Source organism: Bidens hawaiensis, unplaced genomic scaffold, assembly GCF_021521415.1.
Source record: "Bidens hawaiensis isolate Kalapana, Puna unplaced genomic scaffold, B.hawaiensis_p1.1 tig00021020_1, whole genome shotgun sequence".
Classification (NCBI taxonomy): Eukaryota; Viridiplantae; Streptophyta; class Magnoliopsida; order Asterales; family Asteraceae; genus Bidens; species Bidens hawaiensis.
The window spans coordinates 184,708-210,658 of record NW_027493246.1 but is presented as its reverse complement, the minus strand read 5'-3'; the positions used below and the strand labels follow the sequence as shown (position 1 = coordinate 210,658).

At 40.7% G+C, this 25,951-nt stretch overlaps 1 protein-coding gene and 1 long non-coding RNA gene across 2 annotated transcripts in view; both read left to right on the top strand.

Annotated features, from left to right (window-relative positions):
• LOC143562455 (ATP synthase delta chain, chloroplastic-like) overlaps nt 1–25,951 on the top strand; it is a 134,504-nt gene that overhangs the window by 31,133 nt on the left and 77,420 nt on the right. The window lies entirely within an intron of this gene.
• Nucleotides 2,076–19,344, top strand: LOC143562460 (uncharacterized). The gene is made up of 3 exons (XR_013140489.1): nt 2,076–2,127; nt 2,244–2,341; nt 19,307–19,344. It is a non-coding gene; the product is annotated as an uncharacterized LOC143562460 (long non-coding RNA).

Sequence of the window (25,951 nt, the reverse complement as noted above, 5' to 3'; positions counted from 1 at the left end):
CAATGCCCACCACTGCCACCGTCCACCCCACCACCACCAACCACAATTGCTGCATGATAGCCACCACCGCTACCGCCCATCACCACCACCACCACCACCACCCTCCACACCACTACACACTTGGAGGTCCAACCTATTTCAGTCAGTCATTTTCTTTTGTTCTTTTTTTTAATATATTAATTAACTATCCCCTCCAATCCTCCATATTTAACACTTGTTTTTTAGGTTAGTTATTTAACGTCGTATTGCATGCATGGCAGTGACATAACATCACTTTTTGATTAACTAACACCCTCCATGACAAATATTCTTATATATAACACATTTTAATCTATATATTTTTAACCATTACTCTCTCAACATCCATCTCCTTGTTCTTGCACTAATTTTGACTTCCAAACACAAACTTGAAGACTGGGGTTATAATTGTCAGAAAATGTGGTACTCGATTTTATTCTAAAAACAGAGTATTGTAATAGACACCCAAATGATTGAAATTGATAAGGAGTACATACTGTTTTACAAACCACTCGAAATAAGATTGCATAGAATTGTAGACGACTCTCTTTGAATTGATTAGCAATGAATTGATAGGAATAAAAATGATTGTAGAATTTGTTGTGCTGGAGCTTTAGGAGGAGCCGTCAATTTATAGGCGACGAAGAGGTAGTTTACCTAATAAAGACCCGCATCAAAGATTGAGGAATGCCATAATAGGAGCCGGAAAATATGGCGTTGCTAGCTGTTGCGGGAAGACACACCTTTCCAAAGAAGAAGCGGCGATGGAGGAACAATCAACCACCTTGTTGCAAAATTGAAGTATTCTTGCAAGCTCATGATAATAGCTCAAAACCAAGACAAGCCCACATGTAAAACAAAAGAACAAGTCCAACATTAAATAGGAGGATTACAAATTGAACATAAAACTATAAAAGTCATATTTTTAACAACCTTTGTTTGTTGCCAATTGTATGGTCTTAGCACATGCAAATGTAAATTGTCATGCACCTTAATTGAGGATGGTGCAACAGGTTTTCCATGCCAATATTAGAGCACATGTGCTCGCCACCTCTTCAGATATTTAAGTTAACATTAAATGATCACCCAACAATTTTGAAAGGCAAGTTTGGAAATTACCTGTAAATCTGAAAAATTCCAAATTAAATGCCTATATATGCATGACTAACAACCCTAGTCTGGATGCACTTTCATCATAAAAATGGACTCGGGACCAGTTGGAGGAGAATCCGTAGTTAGCGGTGACAAGGTTTCGGTTGTTGATAACTCTACGCCCACACCAGTTACGGTTGTGGATAACTCTGGTCTTCCGCCTGATGCTATACCTATACCTGTAAGTAGTACTCTATCTACGTACGTTTATTTGATCATCATATATATATATATTGTTTGTTTGTAGGCCGGATTTAATGGTTATGGTTGTTATTGACATCTTGTACGTACATGAGCACGTGGCCCGTGGGAGAGAGTCGTGCACTAGTTTTGCTAGACTATCGTTACTTTTTATGTTAACTAATTTCAAGTTTATATATATGGGGAAGATTTCAATTAAGAACCCTTTTGAGTTTTAAGAACTCGGAAGAACTCAGTGTAACGATTTTTTTTGAATTTTTTTTACACATGCGTAATATATGCAAGTTACATACACGTAAAAAAATTACAGAATTTTTTACGCACCGAGTCGACTTTTTACACATGTGTTACAGACGTAAAAGTTAGTGTAACCACTTACATATTTATGCTCTCTCATACTTTGACTTTTTTGCCAGATTTAATCTCAACCACATATTCCAATCTATTTAAATAAATGTGTGGCCTAGAATTGAGTTCTTAAAACTCAACAAGGTTCTCAAAATATCCTTCCCCTATATATATATATATATATATCTATATCGTATTACAAGTAAATATTTTTCTTAGCAAATAAATAAACTAGCTAGGGTATTTGATCTGTTTCCATTATAAGCTTTTGCATTTATTTGAAAAAGTTTACCTCAATTTGCATAAGTAAATTATTTTTGCAGTAAGGCACTGCGGTGGAAGGGAGCACGACGAACAACTACGTCAAGAAACCCGGCAAAAATCTGCAGATCACTATTAATTTCTCCGGTAAGATCGGGTTTCAAAACTTTAATTTTCTCGGTTACATTTAATTATACTTGATACAAAATATTTCTGTTTCAGTAAATTAATAATCTAGTTTTGTTTTGAAATTTGACAAACAGGAGTTGAATTGGGAGCAGTGTCTGGTGAAGAAGGTATTGACTCCGTTCAAGTATCCTTCTCCTTCGGTTTCTCAAACCTCAAGGGTCAATCTTTCAAGGTACATGTAATATTCTGCTTTGTTGTCCTATCATATTTTGTAGCTATGCTGTGGATATCGTTGATATATCAGTGATATATCGGTTATCAGTCCCTTGACGATATATAAGTCAGAATATCGGTTCAGAATATTCTTGTGATCACTTCCTAAGTGTACCACAACTTGTGGCCACTTTTATTATTAATTTGGTTGATCTCATAATTAGGAGCGTCATTACAATCTCGGTTGATCTCATTGTTCTTGTGATCACCACTACCCGATTGATCTTATTATAATCATGATCACCATTACCTGGTTGATCTCATCATCACTTTCACTTCAACGTACGGATTAGAGTCATTACAAAGATCACGACATTTACAATGCTCATTATATCATCACATTTATTTCATGAATGATTTAAAATCATTACAATTTAATTATTTTTACTATCATGATCTTTAAAATGATCATTTTACCATCACATTCATCTTAAGAAATGGATATACACCATACAAGTTTCATGTTGTGGTTATTTTAAACCTTTTATACACTTGTAATGACGTTGCTACTTCACGAGCATATATGAAGCGTGACAAATGAATAACTATTTTATTCAACATTTTTTTATAAATAATCCTCTAATCACATAAATATCAATTGAGAAAATTGTGGTTTGAGTATGCTCATTTTAAAACCGTCCACAAGATTTAGAGAGTTTGACACAATAAATGTCATATTAAAATTGGATTTTGCCACAACTCAAATATGTTTATAATATTTTGATGAAAATGACAATAATGCATAACTTTGGTCTTTTAGTTGTTTTAGTTAAGACCAATTATATAAATACTTTATAGCATCTAGAAGACATATATCACAATGCAAAATAATGAATTAAAAAAAACATTAACATTATTTGCAAAATACTTAGTGCATGAGATATACAAACTAATAATGATGATACTGTCTTGCATAAAGATTTGTTGTCATACAACAAATGTAATACTTTAAATGCAAAAACACCAGTGATAAGTGTTTGCAAGATCAAATAAATTTTTTGATAAACAAAAGAATACAAATTTTCTTTAAATTTCTTATGCATCATGTTATAATGTATAATGTGGTAGCCATATAATTTAAGTAAGCAACTTTTATCCATTATTAGAGTGAATCATGTGCTCTATATGATAACTCACCGAAAGTATAAATAACACTTAAACATAATAGCACCAAAACAATGACGATTCACAAATTCACATTGGTAATATATATCAAGCCATAAAATAAAAAATGGTCTTAAAAAGTCTTAACGCATCATGAAATAAACATCTTCGTAACAGGCAATATATTATGTGACTAATCATAGTCATAATTGGTCTTGAAAATCATAAAATAAATTACGTTACAACCATGAATTAAAATAGCATAAATGGTGTTGAAAAAGTCATTATCTTTTAATATTCTTACAACTTATAAATTTAATAACATCTATTCAAGGCTAATTACAACTTATAAATTAATATGTCAATTTAACACCCATTCATTATCTTTATGTTAAAATTGTTTTTATATAAAAAAACAATCAAACAAAGTAACACAATAGTTTATTCATGTAGATATTAAATAATCAAATTATGATACTTTTCATATATATAGCAATTTAACATGCGTCATAACTAATAATTTTAACAATCATCTTGTAATGCTCATGCCATATAATGTGGTTATGCATTATTTCAATACGAGAAATCGATTTTAAAAAGTTCATAAATTACATGTATAATATATATGGTCATAATCTAATAACTAATTAGTTAATTAATATATTAATCATAAAACTTGAAATCACCATCTTTATGTAGCATTCAATAGTATGAACATAAAAAATCAAGTACATTATGTTAATATAAACCAAATGTCATTAAATAACCAATAAAGTAATAAGAATGTATGCTCTTAGTTATATTATAATACTAAGATATCCCGTGTAATACATAAGTGGCAAATGTCATTAAATAATCAATAAAGTAATATGAATGTATGCTCTTAGTTATATTATAATACTAAGATAGAGCCCGTTTGAAACACAGGTGGTTAAAAAGTAAAATAAAAAAGTTAAATTTAATAATATACACCTTAACATATCTTATGAATTCATAAAATATAAATAATCTCCTAAAATACATAGATTAGTAAGAGTAATTTGTATTTGTATTTTAAAAGTAATAAAATGAAAGATTGTGAACTATACCAATTATGAAAAAGAGAAGACTAACATCAATTCATCCTAGTTGTGGTAAGCCATAAACATTTTAAAAGCAAGGTAGTGAGTTCAATTCCCACCAACATATTTTTCATTTTATCATTCATGAAGGGAAAATTGTAAAAATGAAAACTTGTACACTTGTAGCCTATGTGAAGGATTTAATTGAATGACATGTGAAAAAATTTTGTTATTTTAATAGTATAGATAGATTAATGGATATGAAAATGAAACATCAAATGTACTCAAATAACGAATAAAGTAGCATGCATGCCTTTTCGTTCTCTCTCTCTGTTTTTAAAAAAATTATTTTTCGTAACAAAAATCATGGATTTCTAAAATAACTTAACAGAATGTATAAAATGACATGAAAAGTTTTAATGTTACAATATAATCATTAACATCATGAAGTCCAATATCAATGTTGATTAACTTATATGTAATATTACTCATACGTACTCATATTAGAAACGTTTAAAAGGGACGTGGGATCAAAAATCAGTTTTAGCCCTAAGCCTCTACATAAGTTTATACAGTAAATGCTTTCATATTATAAGGTTTAAAAGAAAAAAAAAAACTAAATAAAGTGAAGTTTCGTAACCAGAATATTGTTCCATAACATTATTCCAGAAAATATTTTATTTTCTTCAAAAATAAATTACTTAAAATAATTAAATAAAAACTTATAGATTCAAACTTTAAATTTTAGTCCAAAGGATCAATTGTATGATGAAAATTTCCTTTCAGAATCACAATGGTTTTTGGATTATAAGAACATAAATAGAATTTAACTACTTATCTAAGATACAATATCAAAATAATACAAAATTAATAAAAAGATACCCAAAAGTTGAAGTAAGACTTACTTGAGGGATGATATGATCCACGTTATGTTAGTATGACCCATTTTAAAATTGTATCATGCTGATAACATGTTGTAAAACAACTATAGCCTATTAAGGAAATGATTTCTTATTCATATCTTAATATGTAGCATGAGCCATTTATTTATAGGCTCATTACATTGATTACATAATTAACACAAAGATGAGTTAAGTAAATAAAGAGTCATAATATAATAGTACACAAATGAAGAGTGAAGAGGTAGGTCCCAGCAGAGACCAGTTGGTCCCGCAAGACTCACCTTGAACAGGGACGTCTGCGCAAAGGCCATCTGCTCCCACAGGACCCACCATGCTCATAGAATCTTACGCGCAGTACACAAGCTGTACACGCAGGGAAAGCCTCCCAATGGTGAAGTACCCCGCCTGTTCCCGCAGTTGCGGATACAAGCCATCAGGGAAGGCTACCCGCAGACAGCAGGGCTACACGCACAAGACACTAGCTACTTCAGTAGTCACATGAAGGAATGAGCAAGGCGGGAACAATCCCGCCTAAATGAGCCAGTCTGATTCTGAAAGATCTTTTGTACTATACCTACCAAGGTATGGATAGGACAGACGATCTGACCAGAACAGCCCATGAGCCAATCACAGGGTGACAGCTCACCGACAACAGTGCGAGGAGGAACACCCTCTAGTACTGTTTGTCACTATTAGCCGCTGCCTACTCACCAACCCTTACTGTGGGGCATGCGCAGCCTACAGTTGGTGGAATAGTGTTACTATTGGCCGTAACCTATTCACCAACCAGCATGGCCTGCGTACAATCCACAGTAAGTGGGACGTGCATAATCTACAGTTGGTGGAATAGTGCAGCCGACTTTGTTACTGTTGGCCGTAACCTACCCACCAACCAGTATGGCCTGTGCATAGTCTACTGTTGATTGAACAGGAATACTGTTCAGCTGGCTGTACCTTCTAGGAAACCTACCTTCGGCTATAAATACTCCAACATCTTGGAATGGTAAGATCATCTGCTATCCAGTTATCTAGCAATCTCTTAATATACACTTATATTCAGAGCAACCTAGTCTGATTCTCACGCCGGAGGGTGGTCACAAGGAGGAACCCCCCCCCTTCTCAGTGACGAGCTTACGGTGTTTGTTTTGCAGGTCTCCTGAAGAACAGCCTTCTCAGCTAGACCTCATCCGTGGGAAACATTACTTAACCCCCAGATTATCTATAATCTGTACCGGGTCACTTAGTGTTTCTTCATTGGCGCCATCCGTGCATAAAAGCTAGAACTATTTTAGTTTTTTCACAATTTCTGAAGAAATGGTTAACGTTACTCCGGTCCAAAGGCCTGTAACCGACCAAGAAACCCCGGTAACAACCCCAGCAACTGGGGGGAACACCGGCGGTTATACAATCCTTACGAACACTACCCCGACTACCCAAGCCGGGGCAAGTGGAGTAAATATTCCATTGGGGTTCACCGATACCCAACCGGAAAAACGAACGAAGGTCCCTCGCCAAACACTAGATCAAGTGAAGGCGTGGGCCGAAGCACGGCAAAGAGAATTCCAAGCCGAATTGGATGAACGCTTGCGTTCAGTTCAACAGGCTGACGAATTCACCAGTATTCGCCAACACCTCAATATGAGCAGTGACTGCGAGTACTCAGACGACGAGTTGGAGTCCGATACCGACGCGAACCCTCGCCATAAGGCGAAAGAGAAGCGTAAGGACACGGACGTCCAACCAAAAAGGAATTTTGGGGAAGCTTTTAAACCAATCGCGGAGAGAAACCCGCGTGACTTCTCCAAAACCTTTAGACCAACTGCTACAAATGCAGGAAGGTCAAAATTCGCAAGAGACATTGCGGAAGCAATCGCCCCGAGAAGTGCCAAACAAATGTCCAACATTGGCACTTATGATGGTCTATCCGACCCAGATGACCATCTGAACAGGTTCATTGCGGGGGCTACCGTCAGCAACTGGACGGAACCCACGTGGTGCTACATGTTCCAGATGACTCTGGTCGGAGCGGCCAGGGCATGGTTCGATCGTTTACCGATCCACCACATATATGACTGGGCGGACTTTCAGAACAAGTTCAGCCAGCACTTCAGCCAACAGAGGAAGTACACTGAAGAGCAGTGGACGATCCTCAACTGCGTGAGAGAGGAGGATGAATCTTTACTAGACTTCATCACTCGCTTCAACTCCAAAAAGCTTAGTCTCGGCAACATAAGTGAGGATCTGGTTCGCGCCGCCTTCATCCAAGGCGCCGAATACCCAGAACTTATCCGCACGTTGACGGGTAAGGATGGCATGCCATCAACTTGGGATGCCATCATGACGGCGGCAAAGCGCTTTGCCGAGACGGAAAAGCAACTGGGAAGGGATCTTCCCCAGAGTACACACCTCTACACGCAGAGGACAAGAGAGAACAATGTCCGGATCGCCCGGCAGAACAAAAAGAGGAGGCTAGGTATTTGGCAGTCAAGGGTAAACTTTGACACCTCATCCAGCTCTCGCCCTCTTGTTGGCGGAAGGGACAACACACACCCTTCAAATCGAAAACACCGGTGGACGCCACTCACGAAGAGCGTCACGGAGATATTTGCCACGGAAAAATTGCCATGGCCCAAAGCCCCATCGATCCGGCAGAAACCTAATGCGGATCAAAGCAAATCCTGTGATTTCCACGGGACAAAGGGTCATGGTACTGAAGAGTGCACATCCTTGAAGGATATTATTGAGACATTTGTCAAGGATGGAAGGCTTGCACATCTCGTGGCATCGATCAGGAAGGGAGGAAGGAATGACAACCGGTACAGAGGTAACGGACGAAAGCCCGTCGACATCAGCATCAACATGGTTCATGGCAAGGTCAGAGGAAGGAAAAGACAGGTGATAGAACCATGCGCGTGGAAGGAAGCTGAGGTGCGCTTCCCGCGAGTGCCAGGAGGCCCCAGCAAAGAAGGCCCCATCGTCATCAGAAGCCAGCTGGGGCACTACATCACTTCCCGCACTCTTGCTGACAACGGCGCTTCGTCGACAGTGATGTACAGGCAGTTCTTTGATAAGCTGGATGATGAAGACAAAGAACGCTTGGAAACGGTCTACGCTTCAATGGAAGGGTTTGACGGCAGTACAGAAACACCCCTGGGTATCCTATCTTTCCCCGTTACTCTTACTGATGGGAATCATTCACGCACAGAAGACGTGGATTTTGTCGTGATGAAAAAGCCACACCACACGTACGACATCCTATTTGGAAGAGACGGGATGGCAAGATTCAACGCCGTGGTATCTTCAGTCCACGGCATGATGGGATGGCCAACAGCTGAGGGTGTAGCAATGATCTCTGGCATTCCCCAGGTATGCATCGCATCTGTCTCATCTAAACCCAAACCGAAGAAGGCTAAACCAACCATCACTGAACCGGAAAAATGGGCCTTCAATGGCAAATACCCCGACCAGGCCGTTACCATTGGACCAACAATTGTTGATCCCATCCGCACCTTACTCAAGCGCTTACTGCAGAAAAACGCTGACATCTTTGCGTGGGCACCAGCTGACATGACTGGTGTACCCCGAAGTAAGGCGGAGCATAAGCTCAAATGCGATCCGGCTGTTACGCCAATCGTACAAAAGCGCAGAGTAATGGGGCCTGAACAAACTAACGCGTGTAGAACCCAAGTCAAGGAACTCCTTGACGCAGGCATCGTACGCGTTAGTAGATATCAAACATGGGTTGCAAATCCCGTAATGGTACCGAAGAATGACAAACAATGGCGCATGTGCATAGATTTCAAAGATTTGAACAAAGCATGCCCCAAAGATTGTTATCCGTTACCAGAAATTGATCTCAAAGTGGATTCGTTGGCACCATTTCGCCTTAAATGCTTCTTGGATGCGTATAAGGGGTACCACCAAATCCACATGGCCATTGATGACCAGGACAAAACCGCATTTCGGATGCCCGATGGTACATTTTGTTATAAAATGATGCCATTCGGACTTAAGAATGCAGGGTCCACGTACCAACGACTAATGGACAAAGAGTTTCATGCCCAAATCGGGAGAGACTTGGAAGTCTATATGGATGATTTGGTCATCAAAAGCCTCGAGCCTGAGGCGATGTTGAAAGACATTGAAGAAACTTTCAACACGCTCCGAAAGATAAACATGAAGCTCAACCCGAGCAAGTGTTCATTTGGGATGGAAGAAGGGAAGTTCTTGGGAGTCATTGTTACTAAAGATGGCTTTAGAGCGAACCCTGAAAAGGTCGAAGCCATTGTTAAAATGGAATCACCTACCACCAGCAAACAGGCTCAGACACTGAATGGGCGACTAGTCGCACTTAATCGCTTCTTGGCAAACCATGCGGATAAGTCGTTTCCTTTCGTGTCAACACTGAGAAACTGCTTGAAGAAAACGCACTTCCGCTGGACACCAGAAGCGGAAGCAGCTTTTCAGGAGATTCGGTCACGCCTGATCGAACTCCCAACACTTACAGCACCACAAGCGGGAGAGGAGTTAATCCTATACCTTTCCGCAACAGATAGAGCAACCGGGGCAGTCCTGCTAGTAGAACGAAAGGGCATCCAGATGCCAATCTATTATGTTAGCCGTGTACTAACAGACGTAGAAACCCGGTACTCTACCCTTGAAAAATTAGTCTTAGCACTTATACACGCTTCACGCAGGTTAAGACGATATTTCCAGGGCCACCCAATCACCATTCTCACCAACTTCAAACTCTCAAATGTTCTAGGCAAACCCGAATTATCGGGACGTCTAGCCAAATGGGCAATTGAATTGGGAGAATATGCAATTAAGTACAAGCCAAGACCAGCCATAAAGGGCCAGGTCTTGGCCGATTTTATTGCAGAAGTCCCCGCTTCGCGGGAAAAAGAGTGCCAGGAGGAGGCTCAACCCTCCCCAGCACAGGACGTCAATGATGTCTGGCGACTCTACACTGATGGAGCAGCCAGTAACGAGGGTTCAGGCGCAGGGTTAAAATTAACCAACCCAGCGGGCCAAGAATATACTTACGCTATTCGGCTGGACTTTCCAAGTACGAATAACGAAGCCGAATATGAAGCATTCTTGGCCGGTTTGAGAATTGCGCGTAAGATGGGAGTGAAAAACTTGGAAGCCCACGTGGATTCCATGCTGGTGGCCAACCAAATAAATGGAACATACACGGCTGTGAACGACACCATGGCCCTGTACCTCGCCCAGGCAAAAACCCTTATGCGTGATTTTAGTGATTGTAAAGTCATACACGTCAAGCGCAGCGAAAACAAATCTGCGGATGCGTTAAGCAAGCTTGCATCACTAGCCTTCACCCACCTGGGAAAGGACATCCGCATTGAACTCCTCGAAGCGCCATCAGTCCCGCACAAGGAAATTTGTGTCATCCAAACCAGTACAGAAACGTGGATGACACCAATAATAAATTACCTTGCAGCAGGAATACTACCAGAGTCAAAAACACAGGCAAGAAAACTACGCTGTAAAGCACTGAATTATCAACTCGTCAATGACATCCTTTACAGACGTAACTTTCTTGGCCCACTCTTGAGATGCGTGGACAACCAAGATGCCGACTACCTCCTAAGGGAAGTACACGAAGGCATCTGTGGGGTACACGCAGGTCCCCGCGCTGTTGTAGCCAAGCTAAACAACGCGGGATACTTTTGGCCGGGGATGCATACGGATGCACTGGCATACATCAGAAAATGCAGGTCTTGCCAGCTTTACGCACCTAACACGCATCGCCCGAAAAACGAACTGGTTCCAGTCACTTCTTCGTGGCCATTTCAGAAGTGGGCCATCGATGTGACAGGCCCATTTCCTACAGCAGCAGGAAATGTTCAGTTCCTAGTGGTAGCCATCGACTACTTCACCAAGTGGATAGAAGCAAAACCTTTAGCCCAAACAACCGCAAAGCATATCAAAAAATTTATTTGGGAATTTATAATTTGTCGTTTTGGACTTCCACAGAATTTGGTGAGCGATAACGGCACCAACTTTGCTGACAAAAAGCTACAACAGTGGCTAAAAGAACTTCAAATCACCCACACCTTTACCTCAGTGGCACACCCGCAAGGAAATGGTGAGGTGGAAAGAGCAAATAAAAGCATCGTCGAAGGCATAAAGAAAAGACTCTTGAAACACAGATCCGGCTGGGTGGACGAGCTTCCGCACGTCCTTTGGGCAAACAGAACGTTGAAGAAGGCCAATACGGGAGAAACCCCGTTCAGCCTCACTTATGGCACTGAAGCCATGGTCCCGGTCGAAATTGGTCTACCCTCACCAAGGGTCTTGAGTCAGCCAGAAGACAATGATGCGGAAAGACGGTTGGATCTTATGCTAACCGAGGAACGCAGAGACTTAGCCGCAGTGCGTGAAGAGAACTACAAACGACAAATGCAAAAGTACTACAACACGCGGGTAAAACTCTGCAACTTCAAGGAAGGAGACTACATACTGCGTAACAACGAGGCTTCGAACCAAGAACGCCCAGGAAAGTTGGCCCCGGTCTGGGAAGGGCCATACGTTATCAAACAGGTTCTGGGAAAGGGCGCATACCGGCTCGAAAGGCTCGATGGCACTCCCATCCCAAGAACATGGAATGGAGCTCAATTACGCAAATGTTATATGTAGATCAATTCCAAAACTTGTAAAGAAAAGGCCAAGAGCCACTTCTAATGGAAATGATTCTCCTTTCATAATGTGTTTACCTTTATCCTTATGAACTCCCCACTGGTGCCGGTATTTACCGCATAAATGGGGAGAAGTAAGTCGTTACGTGTGGAAGGCGGCAAAACCCGCATAAACACAACGTTAAAAATAAGGGAAACCTACACGCAGGTATGATGTAAGTAAAGTTTAGCCATCTTTGTAAGTGCAAGTGACGGTCTTATCCGCACAATCACAAATAAGGAAGCAAAACTTCAAACTATCATCTACCACGTTCAAAGGTTATCCTAAAAAAAAAAAAAAAAAAAAAAAAACCTACACGCAGGTCAGGTATGGGTAAAGTTTAGCCATCCTACCAAGTGCAAGTGACGGTTCTACCCGCACAATCACGAAAGAGGAAGCAAAACTTTAACCCACTATCAACCACGTTCAAAGGTTAACTTATCCTAAATACTTAGAAATTTCGAGGAAAAATGAGGAAAACCTACACGCAGGTCAGATGAAGGTTAAAGTTTAGCCATCCTACCAAGTGCAAGTGACGGTTCTACCCGCACAATCACGAAAGAGGAAGCGAAACTTTAACCCATCATCAACCACGTTCAACAGGTTAACTTATTCTAAAACACTTGGAAAATTGCTAACTTAAACTAAGTCATGAGTTTATAAAGCAAGGAATCCAAAGAAGGAAATAACAATCTTATCCGCAAAAATATTTATATTTCAATGATATATTACAAGAATGGCCGGGTTACTACCCGCCTAAAAGAGTAAATCTATACAAGTCTATTTTAGCAATGGAAAGGGATCTTCAGGGTCAAGCTTCAGGGCCGCTTCCACTTGGACCCGCTCCGTCAGAAGAACGGGGTGGTTCGAGGAAAGCTTTGAGGACAGCTAACCCATCATCAGCAACAGCTACTTCGTCCACCTTTTCCACCACTGGATGCGGGAAGGCGGCGTATTGGTTCAATGCTTGGTCATAAATGGCTTCGGTATCCACATTGAACAAAGGGAAGTTGGAAGGCGGGACGCCTTTCTCAACAAACCCTAGACCAAGCAAGAAGCCGGCCTTTTCCCCATCCTCATGAGAAGCGTTGAGGGCTGCACTCATAGCATCATCGTAAGAGGTCTCTGAAAAGACCCGACGCACAACCTACAAAGAAAAAATACAAAGTATTAGAACCTTTTCTCTTACAGAGAAGCGTGAAGACAAAGCTAAACATACCTGAGGCAACGCTTCTCGAAGAAGCCATTGGAGGGCAGCTTGAGCTTCGTTATGGGCGCGTTCGGCTTCGCTCTTGTTAAGGTTGGCAAGTAAAACTTCCTTTGCGGCAGCCTCTTCGACGCCCTTAAGATTCCGCTCGGTGTGGTCAAGCACCCCCCTCTGGTCCAGGATTTCCTGGAGTTTCTTGGCATCTTCCATTGCCAAGGCATCATGAGCGCGTTGGAGAGCCTCTAATTTGGCCTTGAGCTCCTCATTCTCCACACGCAAAGGCTCAGCAACGGCTTCAGCCTTGCCAGCCCTCTCGGTTGCGTTTCGCGCAGTCTCCCTGGCCAGCCGAAGCTGTTCATTCACAGCTTGGGCAGCCTTGGAGCGGGCCTCGAGTCGCGCCTGAACTTCAACCTCGAGGGCCTTGAAGGCCTTCTCCTTGTCGGCGGCAGCTGCCGCCAGCTGTTGGTTCTCCTCCCGAAGAGCACGCGCCTCAGATACGTCCTTGGCGTGAGCTGCTTTCAACTTGTCGTTTTCACGACAAAGCAGCTCGACGCGCGGCTGCATCCGGGCCTGGAGAACCCGAAGCTCATTGGTTAGCCTACCCTCCTGGTAGCTAACCATGGCTTCCCCCAACGCACCCGGGGGAGCAGCGTGGCGAGCCCAGTCCACGCACTCCACAGGTGTGCGAAGGGTTGTTCCTCGGCGAATGTTCCATCGTGGAACATACACTTCATTGGAATCCGACACTGCAAAAGAAACAAAAGCAGTAAGGAAAAGATGATAAAAAACATAAGGGAAAAAGAAAGGAACCCTACGCACCTGTACGGTCAATGACAGGCCGATAGCCGCCAAACCCATCACCTGAACCTAAAGGAAATCCATCCAACAGGTCAGGCAGACGGGAAGGTGGCAAAGATCGGCGGGAAGCCCTGCGCGTACCTGATGGTCCGGCCGTCGGTGCCGGTGGCGCGGGCATGGTGGCAGCCGCCGTGGTCGCCGTTGTGGTCGCCGCCGCGGTCGCCGCCTCATCAGTAGCAGTAACCGCCGGCTCCGTGAAGGATGCTGTAAAAATCGCACTCACGGCCGGCGGTGACGTCATCTCGGCCGGAACAGTTGGCTCAAAGGAATGAGCAACTGGACCAGCGGATGCAGGCGCAGGCGCCTGGGTCGATGCCTCAGGAAGGCTGACCGAGCCTACCGTCATTGGCGGGGAGGTACTCCCCTGCGTTTCACCCCGGAGTGCGTCAACATCCACGCCTGCATAAAGAAGAAAGTGTTAGATAAATTTATGAAGTAATAAATCTACAAAGACAACTATGATTGTACTTACGGGTTTTCTTGACCCTGAACGTACGGACGGGCGGGGAGGAACCCGATGGAGCCGGCCTCTTGGTACCGGTCACCGTCGTCTTCGTCGGTTCTCCGGAGGTAACGGTCGTAGCCTCCGGAGCAGTGGTCTTCTCACCACCGGGCTTCCCCGCCACCTCTTCACTATCTGACTCCGAGTCAGATAGAACCACCGGACCAGCCGTGGAGGCCTTCTCCTTCCCTTTCCCGCCGACAGCAGCTTTCTTCTTCCGCACCAGTGGAGGAGCATCTGAGGATTCCTCAGAAGAAGACAGGTCAAGAATTCCAACAGCGGGTACAGCATTGAGGGATTGAGGAAAGAATATCGCCTTACCTGGCCGCCGGTGGCTCAGGATCTCGTGGCCCAGCGGATAGACCTCCACAAAACGATCCGCCGTTTGCTCCAGGATGGGCAACTCGCCCTCGTCCAGAGCACGAGTACCCATCCGCGCGGGACCGTCGGTTTCCCGCGGGAACAGAAGCGACTCCAAATTATTTCCCTCTGAAAGAAAAGAAACAGTTAGAAGACAAACTTGTATCAAAAAGAAAGACAAGACATACCATAGGGAATAGAGTTCAAACCGTATTCGAGAAGGATGGGAACCTGAGACGCATCTTTCCACACCCGGCTCATCCCTAACATAACCATCCCGGATTCCGCAAACCGGTAAACCGGAGATTGGATCCTGGATATCTTCGAAAACCATTCCGCCTCCTGGTAGTTGGGGGCGTGAAGGCTCGGTATCGCTTGGCCATTTTTAAACTTCATGGCAAGGGGGATGGCGCGGGCAGAAATGTAGAAGAATTCCTGCTTCCACGCGCGAAGACTGCGCTCGGTGTCGCAAATCTTCAGACCCTTAATGCGGGTCGTCAGGGTGTACCACCCCTGGATGCACCTCCAGGTATAGAAGGTCATCAGGCGGTCCACATGGGCCTCGATGCCCAAAATCCGGCACACCCACTCAAAATGGCGAATCTTGGCGATCGCCATGGGGTGCAGCTCGGTCAAATGAACACCGTGCCTCTCAAGGACACGGTAAACAAATTTTGTCAATGGGAATCTAAGATTCCCATAGACAAAAAATGCAGCATAAACCCCGATCTTGCCTCTGGGGGCATCGTACACGGTCTGGTGGGATTCAGGAAACTCAGGCTCGAGATGATCGAGCATGAACTTCCTGACAACATACCGGTACTGATCGCCGGGCAGAGCACACTGGCACTCACCAGCAGTACCCCTGTCGTCAGCTATAGCTTCAGCATCACGAGAGGACATCTTGCAGAGGAAGAAGAGAGCGATTTCGAGAGAATGCTCGATTGAATAAAGGAGTATTCGCCGGAAATCGCCTTAAAGATGAAGAAAAGAGTGAAAAGTGTGAATTGCAAATAACCCTCTCCCCCTTTATATAGTAATCGCAATTAATGCGGTGAATTTAATGCGAAGGAGAGAGAAATCAAAGGTGCAATGAAACTATGACACGTGGCAAAAAGCAAGCTGGCAACAGCTGTTGAAAGGACGTGTGCCAGTAATTTCGCGGCCACGCGCCCGACAAAATCACGCCCCACGCGCCTGAAAAAGCGACTGGAATGACCATGTTCTGTCACGTCACCATAACTTCCTGCACGTCCTGACACAATCAGAAGAAACCGTCGCACGACGTTTCAGATATTTGGACTGTTCTTATCCTTACCAACCTTTCGAATTTCAAAATTCAAAATTCATAAAGATTCAAAAGTAAGCGGGAAAATACCCCTTACCTTGGCAACCAAGTAACCATAAGACGGATGCGGGTACAGTGTTAAGGCAAAACCTTCCACATACCTAGCACCCGCAGGGAATTGAAGCCAAGAATACCCCGGCAACAAAGTAACTATAAGACGGGTGCGGGTACAGTGTTAAGGCAAAACCCTTCACGTACCTAGCACCCGCAGGGAATTGACGCCAGGGGTACCTTGAAAGTAAAGTAACCGTAAGACGAGCGCGGGTAAAGTGTTAAGGCAAAACCCTTCACATACCTAGCGCTCCGCAGGGAATTGAAACCAAGAAGGATCTTCTGGGCAATGCTTGTGGAAACGGAAATAACATCCCCGCATAGCGGGAACGTCGAGAACTACATTGTTTGAGGCTCCAGGATGGAATTGGTGGTTTAAACATAATTGATCACTATGTTCAAAACCACTAAAACCTCAAGGAGAATCCACACAAGTGAGACTCAACGCTCCTGACTTGCGAGAAGGTTACATACCTACCCGCATCATACCCAAAGATCAAGCAAAAAAATCGGGAATTTTTGCAAGTGACATTAGGAAACCCGCGGGAAGAATCCCCACGGAGAACCTTAAAACTAAAAACCCTTTTCAAAACCCCTTGCTTAAAGTCCAAAAGTTCACCTCACTTTATTAAACATTCATGAGAAGAACATTGGACTGGGGGGACTTGAAGAGGTAGGTCCCAGCAGAGACCAGTTGGTCCCGCAAGACTCACCTTGAACAGGGACGTCTGCGCAAAGGCCATCTGCTCCCACAGGACCCACCATGCTCATAGAATCTTACGCGCAGTACACAAGCTGTACACGCAGGAAAAGCCTCCCAATGGTGAAGTACCCCGCCTGTTCCCGCAGTTGCGGATACAAGCCATCAGGGAAGGCTACCCGCAGACAGCAGGGCTACACGCACAAGACACTAGCTACTTCAGTAGTCACATGAAGGAATGAGCAAGGCGGGAACAATCCCGCCTAAATGAGCCAGTCTGATTCTGAAAGATCTTTTGTACTATACCTACCAAGGTATGGATAGGACAGACGATCTGACCAGAACAGCCCATGAGCCAATCACAGGGTGACAGCTCACCGACAACAGTGCGAGGAGGAACACCCTCTAGTACTGTTTGTCACTATTAGCCGCTGCCTACTCACCAACCCTTACTGTGGGGCATGCGCAGCCTACAGTTGGTGGAATAGTGTTACTATTGGCCGTAACCTATTCACCAACCAGCATGGCCTGCGTACAATCCACAGTAAGTGGGACGTGCATAATCTACAGTTGGTGGAATAGTGCAGCCGACTTTGTTACTGTTGGCCGTAACCTACCCACCAACCAGTATGGCCTGTGCATAGTCTACTGTTGATTGAACAGGAATACTGTTCAGCTGGCTGTACCTTCTAGGAAACCTACCTTCGGCTATAAATACTCCAACATCTTGGAATGGTAAGATCATCTGCTATCCAGTTATCTAGCAATCTCTTAATATACACTTATATTCAGAGCAACCTAGTCTGATTCTCACGCCGGAGGGTGGTCACAAGGAGGAACCCCCCCCCTTCTCAGTGACGAGCTTACGGTGTTTGTTTTGCAGGTCTCCTGAAGAACAGCCTTCTCAGCTAGACCTCATCCGTGGGAAACATTACTTAACCCCCAGATTATCTATAATCTGTACCGGGTCACTTAGTGTTTCTTCAAAGAGTTATTATAATAATTATAATTCATAACAAAATTCACATTTCTTATTGTTGAATCAACTAGGGGTGTTAGTGGTCCGGTTTGAAACCGTGAAACCGTCCAAACCAGTCATCGGTTTGGTTTCGCGGTTGGTTTTTTTTCTTTACTCTCGGTTGGTTGGTTTGAAAATTTCCAAACCGTAGTGAACGGTTTGGTTTACGGTTTGAACCGAAAACCAACCGCATAAAACCGGACCGGACCGTATGATTTATTTGTTTATATGTATTTTTAAAATATTTCATAATATATATGTATATATAAATTTATAACTAGACACATAGTATTTTGTATTATATATATGTGTATATACACATATACACTACTAAATATTGACAAATATTGATAATAAACAAAAAAAAAGTTGGCTAAGCCCAAAACTAAAATGCAAGAAACATTAATTGGCTTTTTATTTTGTTAAATGAGATACTAAAAGGGTAAAAATTAGTTGTTTGTTAAATTACATAAATCGTTGTGAGTTATGCAATATTTACATATCATGAATTATTTTGAATATATTGTATAAAGACCGAACAAGACCAAACCGCGAAACCAAACCGGAACCAAACCGTTATTAACGGTTCGGTTTGGTTTGGTTTAAGAGTTCAACAGTTCGGTTTGGTTCGGGTTAAGAGTTCAACGGTTCGGTTTTGGTTTACGAAAATTAAAAACCGTTACTAACGGTTCGGTTTACGATTTAACCTAAAAACCGCGAAAACCGAACTGTACGTAAACGCCCCCTAGAATCAACAATGGAACTGAAGTGGATGATAAAGTTCACTAGTTTTTTTATGTAAGGGATTATTGAAAAACATTTTATTTATTTATTTTGTGTGCGTGCTTGTGTTGATGCCAAAACAAGGCCCATATAAAAGGAATAATAAATATCATCCGGAAGACATTTATTCTGTCACGTCTGAAAAGTAATTAACTTTGTTTGTTTTGAAATGTAAGAAAAAAACATGATTAGTTAACTATAATTACTATTAGCATATTAATATGCTTTCGTATATACTATTGATTAAAATAGTAATATATATTCTATGTTTGTGACTTAGGTTTTGATATTTGTTTACTTATGCTTGTTAAACATGTGATATAATCAGATTGATTGCACCACATCGGTTCCTATAAGCGGCGGGGAAATCAACACGAGTGGTGGGACATCAGCGGCCAGTGGTGGTTCAAGGAATCAAAGTCGAATTAGTAGTGGGGGTGGTGGCAAATCACATTAAAAATCTTCGTTTATCATGATTGTGTTGACGGTGTATTAATTTAGATCCATATATTTGTAGCGACTGATCCATCCAGGTGTTATGACAATCGGTTGATCATTTGATGTGTGTAAAAGTATTAAAAATAATGGATTTCACTCAAAGGTTTTAAAAATTGTTCTCATCACTTAACTAAACTACACATAAATTAGCAAGTGTACATATCAGAAGTTAATACCACAAAGACAAGAACTGGATTTTGATTCGTAGATATGTATGCAATTTCTATTAATGCTATATTTTTGTCACTATCTTGCCTAAAAATTACTTGGATGGAATCAGTGAGTAAGTTAGCAAAATTACTAAGCAACTAGATTAGAGTTCGCATTTTACATGGTGAAAAAAATAATAAAAGTAAAAATTTATTATATGTAATATGTGAATTCAATTATTTCATATAATAAATCTATTTATGATTTTTTTAATAAGTTTTTGATACATTTATTCAATTTTAATTTAAATTGCAAACCAAACCTTGGTGTTCTGATTTATTTTAAAAAGAGAAAATTACTGTTTTAGTTCCTGTACTTTTTAGGCCGGAGTCACTTTTCGTCCCTGATAAAAAAATGAACTGTTTAAATCATGATGTTTTAACAAGTGAACCTTATTCGTCCCTCAATCTAACACCCGTTATCATGAAGTTTAAAATCAAGGGTTTATATGTAATATTGCACCTTAAAAACATTTACCCTAGAATATATATATATATTTTTTTCACATTTTCCGTTCAATCAATTTTACGGCAGTCTATTTTTTCACATTCATGCTCTTTAGTTGCTGTTAAAGGAAGCGTTCAATCTATTATTTTTTCACAACAGCAAAAATACAACAATTCCTATTACTCTCGACGCTCGTAGGTGTGACGGAATTTCACATTCGTTCGATGACCTGTGGAGGCTACTAAAGAGCAACACAAATCTGATGCCCTGACACCTTGTGACCTCGATTTCGCTGACGAGGAAGAGGAGAATAATGGCATTTTAGCTCCAATAGAAGATGATAGTAACCCAGGGCTGCAATCAGATCAAAGAGCAAGAAGAAGAATCAGTCAATTATGTGAATTAGGGCACCATATTACCAAGGAGATGAGGAAGAAATAAGAAGCTATTGTGAATAAGGGCTCCATATTACCAAGGAAATAAGGAAGAAAGAAGAAGCTGCTGTGAATTAGGGCTCCGGATGATTGTCAATGGTGTTTGTTGACCTGCTATAATCAATCAGGGGTAAAACAGTAAAAACAGACATTTTTGGACAGAAAAACTAATGCCAGGGACAGATACGGTTCACTTTTTAAAACACGAGGATTTAAACAGTTCATTTTTTTTATCATGGACGAAAAGCGACTCCACCTAAAAATCACAAGGACTAAAATAGTAATTTTCTATTTTAAAAATAAAATATTCATACTGATGTTATTATATTACTTTTTTGTGTATAAAGTTTTTATTTAGAAAAAAATGTTGTCATAGATTTAAGCTCTAAATTTACGACGACTAAGATTTTGTTGCAAAAAAACAATAAATAATTTATCTTTTAAGTATTTTCAACATCATAGTTTTCCGGTACACATGTCATAGTTTCTTTTGGTATTTACACAACCATCAATATTCAAATGTTTAGCTCTTAATTGACACCATTTTACAAAGCGTCTACATACATTTTCTAATGGGAATAAAAAATTATTTCAAAAGTGTAGATTTCAACACATAGTTCGTCGTAATGTCACCTCCCAATCTATAGCTCATCGGAAGTTTCTGAATGGAGGAGCTATTCTTTTCCAACGTTAAATTAAGTTAGTTCAATACATGAAACGATTCTCTCATACCCTTAAAAAAACTAAGACTTGCATAAGAAGATGTAACGATAATTCAAATTCGAAATCATGTAAATAATATCTGGTCGAACATACCTGTTTTGAAATGCACTCTTTTGATTTCTTCTTTTCTTTTGCATCATAATCATTATGTTGTTATCATCTCCATTTAATCCGGAAAATAAAGAAATTGTAGAGCCCGTATTGTTTTGTTAAGTCTTTTGTATTTGCTTATTTATGTCATGGAGTATTTGGTTAGCTTTTGATTTCGTTTTGTATGTTTGGGTCAGAGGCCTTGTATTGTTAAGCCCATTGGGCCACACATAATGAAAGACATGCATGCCATGCTTCTTCTATAAACAGGGAAGCACGTGCATGCATACCATAACCTTTTTGACAAAACCTTATCTACTTTCTACCAACTCTTTCTCTACTCCCATCTTCCTTTCCGTTTCTGGATATAACCAAACGCCAAGCTAGATCCGAGATCTTGGTTACCTATTAGTGATTTCCGCTAGCTAGTAGTTGAGATTGATCCAAGAACACGCTGTTTGATCTTGTCTCTAGGACCTACAACTGGTATCAGAGCTTTTGGCTTTACTAGTTGAGGTTTTTAGGTCACAACCTTGGATTTTTGTCTTGTTTAAGTGTTTGTGAGGTTTTTGAGTGCAAAAAAGTGTGTTCACGTGTTCTTAGTAGTTTACGGGCTAAGAAAGTGTGTTTGAAGGCTCGAAAATCGGTTATAAGTTGTGTTTGAATTGGTTTAAGTGTTCATCAGTTTTTTCTGAGTGTTAGAAGCTGCAAAACTGGCTAAAAGCATGTTTGGTTGAAAGTCTGTATGTAAACAGTGGAAAGTGTGCCTTTTGGAAACTTGAATCTAATCGACTTTTCAGAAGCCAATCGAGTTGACTTTTCAAAAACCAATAAGATGAAAGTATTAACTTTTTTTTAAATCGATTTGCTATTTCTCATTAAAATCAAAACGATTACAATAAAGTGGCAGGCAAACGAGCAACAAGCTGCACCGCAACCCCCTTTTAAATAGCAAAACCAATCCTACTAAAAGCGAAGCGTTGGGTCATAAGAGACGAAAAAGTACCATGTACGACATGCTGAACCCTGTTTAGAAAATTCACAGCCTCCGGGGCCAGAAACCCAAATGTATCAAAAGCAAAAGGGAGAAACACATGTTGATTTTCTAAACATGCTTTCTCGTGTTTGACAACTTTGCCAGATTCGGCCTTCAACAAAGCATGACCCACAACAAATCCGCAATCCCTGAGCCTGACAAGAGGAGACACTCCTGTAAGGTCCACACAAGCGTGTTTCCCCGCTACTTACCCAAACACAAGAATATCAACTGGTCACAACATGGAGCTCCCTTCGAGCGGATCTGTAAGAAAGTTAACAGGGGCCTCCTTTTTAGCAGAAATCCCTGCCCGTTTAAGAATTGCACCGAACATCCCTAACCAAATCATGTCTGTATTTAAAACCAGGTAATTCTTTACAACGCACCGCTAGCTATGGTTTCCAAAGGGATCCAAACAGACTTTGCGGTAAACTGGGCAAGGCTCATCAGTCGGAAACATAGGGATCATTAGCCAACACTTAAGGATAGCCCGGTTACTCCAACCCCGACATGTGTTGGCCTAATCCTTCAATGGGGATGGCCGTTAGAAAATCCTGAGCCCGTGGAGCTCGAAGGCATTCAAACACCGCTTTTTGGCGAGGAGATAGATCAAACTTCGCTTCTAAAATCTGGACGATTCCACTAAATAAGGCACTCGCCAATCAAATCAAGTTCTCAGGTTGAATCGAATCGAGTTCCCATAATTTGATTCGAGTCGTTGTACTCGATTCGATTCGTTTTACTCGACTTGATTCGCTTGAACTTTGTGTTTTCAATAGAACGAGTACGAGTCAGTTGAGTCAACTGAGAACCCCTTTTCTGGCGAGTCCGAGAAGTCAGACGTTGACCATAATGGTATTGCACAGGGGTCGACTTCTCATCAGCTACAGCGGGTTGCATCGATGGACGATGGTTTATGCCGTATCCAAATCTGTTTACTTCAGCGAGTTCCGTGAGTTGACCCAGGGCCTGTCGTTTGCTGATAGTCCACGGTCGGGTGATGGGAATTGAGTCAGGGTTGTCTTACGTTATGCTTTTTTTAATTATATATGATTTTGTTTCGGGTTTATTTTGTTATGTGAAGTGACTTTTATGTGTGTGGATAATTATTATGTTATGAAGAGTTATATATTAATTGTTGAAGTTATAACTTTATATATGGATATCTAGCTGTAATTAAAAATGGTTTTGAGCTAAGTAAGAATGAAAATGTATTGTTTTTCTTGCTTGTGTATGTTAATGACATGAAATAGCTGAAGTGGTCAAACCTCTTGATATTTTTGTTTAGGAATTGAAGTTTCTTTATCTTTATTACGATTTGGTATTTGTTTTTCCAAAAAGATTGTTTAGAATTATAAGTGAAACAATTTATTAGGACTGAATATTTCTTCTGCTGTTCATTGCTTGAGTTAATTTATCATTGCTTATTGGATTCCCATCTGAAATTCCCTTTCAGTACCAAGTCCTGGAAAAAGTTTACTGTATGTTGTTTTGTAGATGTGATGAGCTAGAGTTGTTTTGAGTTGAAACAAAAGGGATTGTTGACCTGATCATGAAAAGTGTTTGGTAACAAGAAAATGTGATTTGAGTTTTGTATATTATTTGAATTTTTCTTAATATATTGAAAAGGTAAAAAAAGGAAAAAACGATATACTACTTCAAGATCTTGTGATCAGAAACATAACCCCGCTGACTGCTAGTTTGTAATTAAAGACTTCCGCTAATAACCCGCAACTCTGATATATTTACAAAACAGGTACTAACTACGGGTGTCACGCCTAGGCCCTAAGTTAGGGTGTGACAGGTTGGTATCAGAGCCATCGATCTTAGCGAATTAGGTATTGAATGTACCTAGGCTTTGATCAGAATTAAGATTATAATCAAGGCATTGGTATTCAATTAAGAGTATCAATATATATATAGTTATTGAATGATTAGACATCAGATTCAATCTTACCTATATTGATAGGTATTTGATTAAAAGTATCCACATACAATCACTAAATAATAAACTGTTACGGATAAGATAGGAACACGATCCTATTCCCAATCTAACATCGTACAGATGTCTGACCGCCAATTCAGCCAAGGATCATTTCATCCTCCGTCAGATAAAGGAAAAGGATGTATAGGGACAGCCTTACTTCCAATCCCTATATCTAGTAGTGAAGACTCATATCAGACCTCAATGGAAGAATTCGGATTCTTTCGATTCCAACATCCCACTAGCCCATATCATTCGAAGACAAGATGTGCAGGGAACAAGATCAAGTGGATCAAGTAGATCCCAGAAATCAATAAAGTCAAAGGGAAAAGGAATAATGACCAATCAGGAAGAAAATCCTCAGGGGTAGGAATATTTCAATTATCTGATAAATCAAGACCCTTACTTTGCTCATCCTCAAAATGAACATCAGAGTACAAGATATGAAGGAATGTACCATTTCATAGATGATCCAACATGCTATGGAGTAGACGTTTCAAAAGTAGTTGAATCAATGCTCAACAAGATAGAAATGGAAGAAGAGAAGGAAAAAAGAAAAAGAAAAAGGAAAAGAAAAGGAGACAACCGAGAATATCAAGAAGGATAGCAAGATCAAGAAATTGATTATCCGCTGGAAGAAATAGATGATAAGAAGAGTAGTAGCTATAAACAAGTGTGGCTATAATAATTTTGTGCATTCTTGTAACTACAATAAGATGAATAAAAGATATGTTTTAATTTCCCCGAATATTGAACTTGTCTTTAAAATTTTATTGTAGTATATCAAGAAAAGAAAGTACAAATTCACCGAGTAATATCTCTGATATAATTGGAAGTAAAAGAAGATCCATCAATAAAGGAAAAGTCCAGGTGAACAGATTTCAAAGGATAAATTGCTCTAAGTCAACAAGAGATAAAGTATTTTAATAGGAAAAGACCTAGAAAGAGAATTAAGAGAAATTCTAAAGGTCTGCTGATTCAAGAACAAATATAATCAAAAAATCACAAAGTGGTGATGAGATACATGAATTTGTCATTCACACGATTACCTTAACATCATCCTTCAATCAAAGTAAAAGCATTGGGATTGTTCCTTATGTGATATAGATAATCTCAAGAAATAGATATTGGAGATCAAAAAGAATAAAGGGAAGAGTCAACAAGAGATCTTCTATAAATCCTCTCGAAATACGACAAAATCATTAAACGTAGCATAAATAGATATTTCATACTTATATCGTATCATGCAATTATTTGAGAACATTTATTATCAATAATATATTTCTATCATACTAGATAAATTATATTCACAGAAATGTCAAATCAAATCAATCAAGAGAACAATGATGAAGTTTCAAATCAAAGAAGCAACAAAGTATCCGAACATGCCCAGGAGATTCCTGAACAATTTATGGTCAAAGTACAAGAAATGATTAATAATGCAATCACTTATCTCGTCAATGCAATGAAAGGAGGATCACATAAAAGTAAATCTTTGCATTCAAACAAAACTGTTAGTCCTCATCCATACCGAAATCCTGCTAACCATGA